General features: G+C 37.5%; 1 long non-coding RNA gene across 1 annotated transcript in view; it reads left to right on the forward strand.

Moving 5' to 3' along the window:
• Window positions 1-9,507, forward strand: part of LOC108166233 (uncharacterized) — a 16,568-nt gene extending 7,061 nt beyond the window's left edge. Inside the window, exons 3-5 of the long non-coding RNA XR_001776526.1 lie at window positions 4,998-5,113; window positions 5,822-5,873; window positions 7,278-9,507. This is a non-coding gene — a long non-coding RNA (uncharacterized LOC108166233). The remainder of the gene's footprint in view (window positions 1-4,997; window positions 5,114-5,821; window positions 5,874-7,277) is intronic.
• The last annotated feature ends 290 nt before the right edge of the window (window positions 9,508-9,797 follow it).

Raw genomic sequence — 9,797 nt, forward strand, 5'->3', positions numbered from 1 at the left:
CATTAGTGAACAGACAGCATCAAAAGCTGTAGATACTTTTAAAGGTAACAAAACAATTTACCACATTGTGACCAACTCTCAGAGCCTGGTTGTGTAGTGAGCATGTTTTATTATTAGGTAAAGTGTAGCAATAGCAAGTCAATGTTATTATAAGTAGGACCAAGTGTCAGAAGATGTAAGTAAGTCTCTGTGAGAGGGGTTACTTGAGAAAAAAAACTAAGATTCACTGATTGAATTGTTGGTCGATAGCCAGCATATATTTGAATTTGTGCAACAAACATTGAAAGGAAAGCAAAAACTATATAAAACCTGAATGATCATTCAGTTTGATMAATATTTACATAGAGCATCATTCAATAAATCGATAGAAATCTAAGTGCTCACATCAAAACATCAAATCTAAATAAATAGAAATTGTACTAAATACTTGAATACAGACTGATGGTTGACATTGATCATTTATAAGTTTTTAGTAATGAAACCTTAACAACTAAAGGTGTACTATATTTTGTTAGTGAACACACTTAAGCAGTAAGATAACAGATGGAAGGAAAGAATCATTAGTGTCAAAAAACAAACAACGTATAAGTTAGAGACAAAAGCTGTACGTAATTTTAAAGGTAACAAAACAATTGTTGGAGCAACTCTTGAAGCGTGGTGGTGCAGTGTAAAAACTTTAAACTTTGGGGARAACTGAAAGATAAATATGAGCAGTAGCCTCACGTGGGCCTGTTTAGTCCCTGTCACATATTCATAAAAAATACATTTACAGATGAGGAACTTTTACTGAAATGTATCACGCTAGCAAGTGTTGAAGAAAAAACAAATCTATAAGTTTCAACCAACCTTTACTATTTTGGAGAAAGCATGAAGCACTGAGAAGATGAGTGTTGATTCAACAGCTGGAAAAAGACTGAAGCAAAGTAGAATTCACAATGATGTGAGGACAAATCCTGGAAAGGCAGTGATGTTAGAGTTTGTCTTTCACTTTCACTGCAGAAAACTAAAAGTTAAATTTGAGTAGCCTCATGTAGGCTTGTTTACAACTTGCCACATATCTTTAAGAAATGCAATTACAGATGAGGAACTTTTACTGAAATGTATCACACTAGCAGGTGATACAGAAAGGTACCTATGGAGTTTAAAATTTAAGTGACTGTTTTCGGAACGGATGAAGGAAATTACAAACTCAGTCAGCACTAACTAGTCATGCTACCTTAAAAATTTACAGTAAAACAGTTAAACTGTTGTTTTCATTCAGAGGTTCCTACCCACTCTTATGCAGGGACACACACACGCACACATACACACACACAAATACTTTGCTGTGCTGGACAGAGGTCAGTCCCTCTTACCATGCTATAAGTCTGCCCCATTCTTTAATGACAGATACACACGCAGCATGACAATCTGTTTAAAACCGGAGATAGTTACATTATTCCTAATCTAATTCAACATGGTTTAGAATATAGWATATTTATTTATTCACTTACAAGTAAATGATTCCTATTGGTTAATTCAAAGAGTTTGGGAGGAGTTAACGCTGAGCAGATGGTCACAGAGGGAGGTCAGGAGGTTACAAAGTTCCCGTATGATTAAAGTCTTTGTTCGTGGGGAGGGGTGGGGACGGGGGATATCCGGTCACAGGAAGGGGGGAGGGGTTTAATATCAATTAATCCTTCAAACTCCAATTAAAATTTGACTGAAGGGTATCGGAGGTCACAGGGTCACAAACGTCCTATGGGGGGAGGTTACAAAGTTTCCATAAGGGAAGGTCACGAGGTCACAAACTTTCCATAGGGGAAGGTCAGGAGGTCACAAACGTCCTATGGGGGGAGGTGGAGGGAGGAGGGAGTAATTAAAGGGGGCGGGCTTTGATAACGTTTAATCCATCAAACTCGGATTAAAATTTGACAGAAGGGTGTCTATATATCTCTCTGTCAGCAGTGGATGACCTTATCCTTAAGAACAAAAGGTTAAGATATTAGACAAGAGTTAGAGCTGATGATCCCATCACTCTAATGGGATTAAAAAATGTATATATATTCTCACACTTTACTGTCCTGAGAGAAAATTAGTTCACCTTTACGAACAGGTTGAATATTACTGAAATGTTCCTTCACTTCAGTAATTACATTCACTAAGTGAAACACATAATATGTTATTTAGAAACTTAGCGATGTCGTCATGTCTTTAAATGCCTATTGTGATCATTTTTAAAAAATTAAGTTTCGTTTTTTAAAAATATTTTATATAGAAATGTGCGTTTCGTGAAAGGATGTTTTTAAAAGGTACTTTTAATCTGACAAACAAGCCTTACCAGAGCATATGTTGTGATATTTTTTGAGTACGACTGTAAATCAAGGTCCGAGTGAAGACAGAGGACAACCACCTGTCAGTAATAGTAAAATTGTGCAGCACATATAAAAACCAGCACGTTAATTTTCAGGGCCTGTTGTGCCACAAGCTTTTGTTCGCTCTTGCCTTACGTTAATAATCTGCATCGCTGGATAGATTTCGCCCTGTGATAGTAGCGTCTCCAACTGAGGTTTTATCTCTTGGTACACATTGTGACTAACTCTGTCATTATTGGACTTAATTTCAGGTAATCACACTAATTGGGATTTCATGTTAAAAATAAAAATGGTGTGAAGGCCAAGCATGAGTAACCACTCTCAGTGGAATAACCTAATTTCTTTAATTTTGAAGGCTCTGTTTATTTTAATTCGTATCCAACTAATGAATATTCTTATACCAATTTTTTTGTATTATTATTTTTCAAAATCAGTACAAAGATTTAGATCCACATAAGTGATATTAAAAAAATTATCTTTTAAATCAGTGGTCCCCAAATGTGGATCCGGCCCACCTCCACATTTGGTCCGGCCCCTTGAACAATACCAGAGAGCATTTAGATTTTTTTTCATATGCCGTATCTTCCAGACTATAAGCCGCTACTTTTTTCCTAAGCTTTGAACCTTGCAGTTCACATATAAGCCCAGTGCGGCTTATATGTGAATTTTTCTTCAACCACCAGGGGGCTCTTTAGCAGGAAGTGAATCATTGGAAGTCAAAATAGGAAATCAAAGAAGAAAGTGCCCATTAAAATGGAATTAGGTTTTAATAGGGAATTAAAATTTGAGAATGTTGTTGATCAGTTAAATAGCATTGAGGGGGAAAAAGAAGATTTTTCGTTTTTTAAATAATACTSKGATCATTATGAGAATTTGAGGTATAGATATTAGGATCCAATAGATGGCAGTAGTGCAACAATAATGGATGCAAGCTGCCGTTGAAATCTAAATAAGAAGAAGAAGAAAAAAAGAAGAAGAAGAAGAAGAAGAAAGCGCCCATTTTCATTTGGCACATGCTAGTAGCAGACACAAAGGATCAGTACTTTTACTACAGTTACCGTTCGGAAACTACCGAAATCAGTTCAGTTAAATCTAAACTTGGCAACTTTTTCTTTTTCAACCGTAATAAATGTGATATTCAATTGACCTGTTATGACTCAAATTTTGGGTGTCTGCCCTCTGCTGCTGCTACATCGTTGTGGAAAACCTAGACGGCAGAGAAATCTGCGGCTTATAATCTGGAAAATACGGTATTTATTTCATAAATAGTTAGTTCCTGGAATTTTTCTGTGAAGAACCCAGAGAGGGTTATTTGATTGTGCTTTCTGGAAAACAATGCATTTTTACATTTAGGCACTCCTGCAATCGTCACTCTTTTTCTGTTACAAACTTGACTCCGGCCCCCCACCAGAGAAGGGAAATGTGGCCCTCACAGGAAAAAGTTTGGGGACCCCTGTTTTAAATGATGGAGGAAAAATAAAAAAGTTTTGAAAATGCTAATTTGTCTTTCACAAAGAGAGCATATATGTTAACCCAAACTAATGTAAACATTGTTAACACAAATTAGACATAATTTGGATTATTTTTGTCTGTGGTCCTCACTGTGGCATAACAACAAGAAAGAGTGTGCAAGCTTGTGCATCAGCAGACTGGAGGCTGAGTTTAAGAGGGGATTGGAAGAAGAGATATTACAGAAAAAGAAGGATAAGGTTGAGAAACCACAGTGATAACGCTCTCTGTGGGAGAAAATCGATGGGCTCAGTTAGGACCTGGTGAGGGATGGCATTAGATTCTAATGAAAAAGCTGCCTGGTGGTATTCATCGTATCTGCAGTCATATTATTTCATGACCAACTCAGGAGCTCTAATGTATTTGTTTCTAACACCACCTGTTGCTCCACCATAGTTTTGAAAATGACTTAAAGCCAGTTTACAAGTTCTGAAATTATGATCCGTTTCTTGAAAGCTTGGCGTGGTGGACGGTTAAAATTAGGCAAGCGTTAAGGTCATAAACATCCTAATCTATCCAATATATTAGGAACGCACAAAAGAAACAACATTAGGGCTAAATACAAAACTTCAGAAGCCATGGTGCATTTAGATAATGTATCTATCTGGTAACATAGAAAAGAGAGAAAAGACAATAATCTTTAGAAATAAATCATCATGGTTCTCTTACTCTCTTCTATTCTGACTCTGTGTGTTCAGGGGCCGAGAAGGCCTGGAGTCTTTCCCATCAGTCATTGGGTCAAAGGCAAGGTTGCATCCTCAGTTCACTAGGTCATAGAAAAACTTGCATAAAAAATTTATTTTTTCATTTGTTGTCACGCAAGTCTTCTTGCTTAGAAACACATTCTGGTGTGTCTGACCATGTCTCACTCAGTTATTCAATGGAAACTGAAGTCTCACCAGTAAAATTAGAATATCATAATAAAATGTATGCTCCTCACATAGCTAATAAAGTTCTGAGCACCACAGAGAGGCTTTTGTGTTATTTTCTTGTATATAATTTTTACTTTAAAGCACAATTATTTCAAGCTGTCTTGCTTTCTGCGATTCCTCCAATCTGCCATAAGTGCTCTCACGCAGGTCTATTATTTCTCTTCTCTCAAGAGAGGTTTCTGCTGTGCTGTTCTCTCTGCAGACTGAACATCACACGCCGTGGAGGTCACAAATATATTGAATCAGACCTTCATTATCCAGCAGACACCACGGTGCTTCTGACAGACGGCAAACAAAGAACGAAGATGCTGCTTCCAAGTATGGCAGTAATGACATTTGTCATTGTTACGCGGATATTTCATATTTATCAGCCTTGCAACTAGTTTTTTTTCCCCTTTTGTCTGGAGGGTTGAAGTTCTTTAAATGTGTCTCTGAGAATAATTAATCATTGGGTGTAGAGATAACCTTGTTTTCACGAACTTCTTCACTGTGATTCGTGTTTTTCCAGGTATTGCTGTTTTTTTTGTTTTTTTTCCCAGAACCTGAGCTGTATTATTGGCAGCATTTGAGATCAGGATGCATATATAGTCACTGCTGCCATTATTCTGACTTTTAAAGTATCAGCTTTTCCTTAGCTTTCTATGTGGAGATAATGCATTAACCAATGGTTGTGGAGTTGAGTATAACAAGTGAATGTCACTTGAAAATAAAGGCTGCAGGCTTTAAAGGAGAATCTTGCAACATATTGAAGAAAAAAGCATATTGGGGGAAATTATTGGATAAAATGTCAACATTTTTGCTCTTTTAATAAATGTGGGCTAAGCAGGACTTCCTAAGCACATGCATATCAAATTTCCAATCTACTTCTTTTTACTTTTTTTTTCATAATATTACGCTTTCTGCTTCAGGCTAATTGTTCCTCAGCTCTTCAAAGTTAAAGCCCAGCTGATGCTATGTGATTATCTGATTTGGCCATCACATGTCTTTTTTTTAGAGATTACGTTACATCCATCCTTTTCCTTGCAGGGTTGCAGGATGGTTGGTGCCCATCTCCAGCAGCCGTTGTGTGAGAGGCGAGGTACAACCTGGGCACCACACAGAGACAAAAAAATAATAATCCATGTACAACACGAAGCAATTTAAATTGACAGTCAGGCGACAAATAGGAATTTTAAAAGTTAAAAGTTGGCCTTTCCACTGAAAGATGACCACCAAACCAAAGAGCTGTTTTCAGAACATGAATGTTTAAATGTTTTAAACAATGTGTGAGATTCTGTTTTTCCTTCTTCCGTGAGAAAGACACTAAATCTCTTTCTCTACAACAACCAAGGTCACTGAAGTGTGAATTCCCCGAAAATTTGTATTCACTGCATGGTGTGAAATCATGCAGAGGACAGAACAAAGCCATGGCCAGGTGTGATTTTTAGAGACCTGCACCCAGTGGAACCCGAGGGTTTCAATAGAGAGAGGAAAGAGCAACAGAAAACATCAGAAAAATATATTTATATGTATTGCAAAGCAGGATGAAGAGAAAACAAAGCTGTGTATTCATTCACTGCCTCATTAATGCAACCTTTAATCTTCCATTTTCCCAAGAAACAGCAGGAAAAGGATAAAATTATATCATCTGTGATCATCGAGTCTGAACTGATAGAGATAACAAATACACCCTTCGTCTAGTTTTTAGACTTGATTAAGTTATGCAAAGCTTCTGCAGGGCGACCTTTTAAAGGTGCTTATTGGACATCATGAAAATATTTCTAGTAGCTGCTTTCAGAAGAAAAGTTTTTTTTTAATAAAAACGAAAAATCAAAAAGGAATCGCAGCTCACTAGTCGTGTTGCCCACCTGCTGCAGTTTTTTTTTTTTTGGCTCATCTTTATTAATACCACTTATGATTATGGAAGGTGCTGCATTATTATGCATCACATTTAAATAGCTGGTGGGGGAAAAAACTGCAGCTGTTTGGTGAAATGTCTCCCCTAAAAGTGAAGAGAACCTATTAGCCAAGGTTTCAAAAGAAACCATTTCTTCCCATTCTGTCTGCTTTATGGGAGCATTTGGTCCCTTGCCTTAAGGTGAAAAACACTAAATCAGATCTAAAGCCAATCCTCTTATCATTCTCCTCAATTTGTTCCACATGACAAGATGAGGCCAGAGGAGGCAGAACAACCAGAGAGGAGAACTGAAGGAGGAGGTCTGACTGAGTGGTTTAGAGGAGCGTTTATATGGAGGGAGCGTTAAAACCATAAAGGCCATAATCCTGCTGCTTCTGTTACAAACTTTCTATTTCAATCCAGCTCTAAAATTGATACGTCCAAACTCTGTTTCATAGCGTGTTATGAATTCAAACATGCAATGTAATTGACCAATTATGTCTTTTCAAAAACTGTCACTCAACACAATGTTTTAATCAACTGTTGTGAACTATTTTGGAAATGAACAAGGCTTACAGCTGAGCCTAAAAATGTCATGGTTTGTAGCTTTCAAGAGGATCCAAATGAAGAGATGCATGGAGTCACAGAGTCACAGGATGCTGCCAGAAAACAGGAAGTGAGAAAAAAGTCCAGTGATGAAGAATGACATGCTTAAATACTGGGGAAGGAGAGGAGAATGACTTTGGATGCAGGTGAGGAAATCAGGTGGTTGGACGCAGCTGAGGAGCAAAGTGTCCGACTGTGGGAAGGAAGCAAATTAACATTAAGGTAAGTATTTTTTTAATCATGCTTATCTTTAATTATATGCCAAATGACAGCATCAAAAACCTAAAGCTCTCAGATTAGACAGTGTCGTTTAGAATATTACATTTAGTGGCAAAATCTTCAGTATGAAACAGTCAAAATATGTAAAAGCTTCTGAGAGTATACCTGCTTTATTAAGCATTCATAAGATTTACATCAAAAATATCGCAGTAGAATTTGTTTGGATTACAAAACATTTTGCAGAACATAATCCAAACTTTTTGCAAGGCTCTTCATCATTTGTGTACGAGAGAAGAACAAACGTCCTTGATCCGGCTTCATCTGAAAAAGTAAGTAATTTAGCAGTACACACATTCACTTCTTTACGCTTGCCAGTTTTTCAGAAGACATTCTTGTTTGGCCCAAACTGTGTTATTCACAGGCTGTTGCTGGATTAATTAGGTTTTCTCGTATTTGTCTTTCCTCTGATGGCTTTCCCTCCTTTTGGTCAATTTCAGTCTGATGAGGGAACTTAACGGAAGAACCGCAAAGAGAGAGAGAAAAAAATAGAGCAGTAAACAATAACCACTGAAGCCTGGCTGGAACAAACATGCAAACTCATTTGAGTCAGAGTCATTGATTAATGTCGCAAAGCAATTCCCCGAATCTTTCACCGGCGCATCTGAAAAATAAATGTGTATCGAAATGCAGGAGAGGCAATGCCAGGCCGCCGAGGGTAATAAAACAATAAAATGAAAAAAGAAATTAGACACAGCGAGCTCAGACCGTTGCTATCATCTCAATCGTGTTCAATCCCCAAGTGCAGCTGGAGGTCGGACTCTTATCTGCGCCTCTCACAGCTCTGTGACCAATCAATAGGTTTAAGCTGCTTTGCGCTCAGCCCAGCTGGAATCTGTGAACGCCCTCATACCAGGAGATCTGCTCATTTTCCTGCTGAAAGTCATGAAATTCCCCCAGCTTGACGTCAACAAGGTGGAGATTTCTGTTTGCAAGTCGCAACCCAGCTCTACACTCTTAAATGCCGTAGTCGTAAATAAGCAAACAAACAAGCAAAACATTGTAGATCTCTTAAGTATTTTTAATGTTTTACTCTGTTACAATTTACATGTTTTTATGTTTTAATTTTTCAACAGAAACAGAAGTAAATGGCATAAATACAGGAGGAACAGGTGTCCTCGGCCATGTACGTCGGATCAATAAAGCTCTTCTCCCTTGTAATCTTTCCTCACCCAGCGATTATTATCCTCTGCAAAAGGCTCAAGCTGCAGAGCATTAAAGAGAAAGTGCTCCGTCTACGTCCCGTGAAGTTACCTTGACATGTACACTTAAAGAACATCCACAAAGCAGAGACCATAATTTACTCCTACTGTCTGGAGCTGCAAATAACACAGAGGAGGGAATTTTCTCCCAGCCTTTTGACGGGTGCCCACTGCAAGAAAAGAGCTGTTGTTTAAAAAAGAAAATTTTAGTAGAAACCTACAGTAGTGGGTTGTCATCATAGCAAAGAGAGCAAAGCTCTGACAGAGGTTATGACGGACATGTAGCAATGGTGGATAGATGCTAGAATGGTTCTGAGAAACCGTGAATCCAGCAGCACCGTCATACGAGGCATAAATCAAATTTCAAACGTCTAAGCTTCGCTGCTCCTCATCGTACGATCTCTGGCGTCGTTTAGACGTGAAGAATTTCAGCCTGAGTGAAATCATGCAGCATTTAGAAGATCTTTCTGAAACAAAACCCTCTGATGCCTCTGATGAATGTCTAGATTTGTAAAGATGATGCAACTGCAGCAAAACATGACCGCCTGATGGACAGTTTGTTTTGCACGAGGCGTTGGTCACACACAAATACTGGACCGTAGAAGGAAAATGTTGAGGTCACATTACATAATAGTGTCTCATTATCGTGTTTTAGACCAGGAGCCTGTAACATTTACCATTCAAATAAAACTCATTTAGGGCCACAAGAGTTACATGAACTTTGCAAGACAATTTTTTTTAATTATTGATTAAAAAATGTCAAATTTCCTATTTAGTATAGGAAATTTATTTTTAAAGAACATCCATTTTATTTCTATTTTGAAGTTTTAACAGAAAAACAAACATTTTTGGCAAAAAGAGATGGATGCAACTCTTTCATGGGATTTTTAATATTGGCAAAAGATAATCACATTGTTTTCAACCTAACGACACGATAATTAGATATAAGAATGTTATTGATACAATGAAATTATGCAAAGAAAAAATTGTGAAATTGCTAAAAGCGGAGTTTGTTTTTATATGTATTTTTATAAGGATTTGT

Source organism: Poecilia reticulata, linkage group LG4, assembly GCF_000633615.1.
Source record: "Poecilia reticulata strain Guanapo linkage group LG4, Guppy_female_1.0+MT, whole genome shotgun sequence".
In the NCBI taxonomy this organism is placed as follows: domain Eukaryota; kingdom Metazoa; phylum Chordata; class Actinopteri; order Cyprinodontiformes; family Poeciliidae; genus Poecilia; species Poecilia reticulata.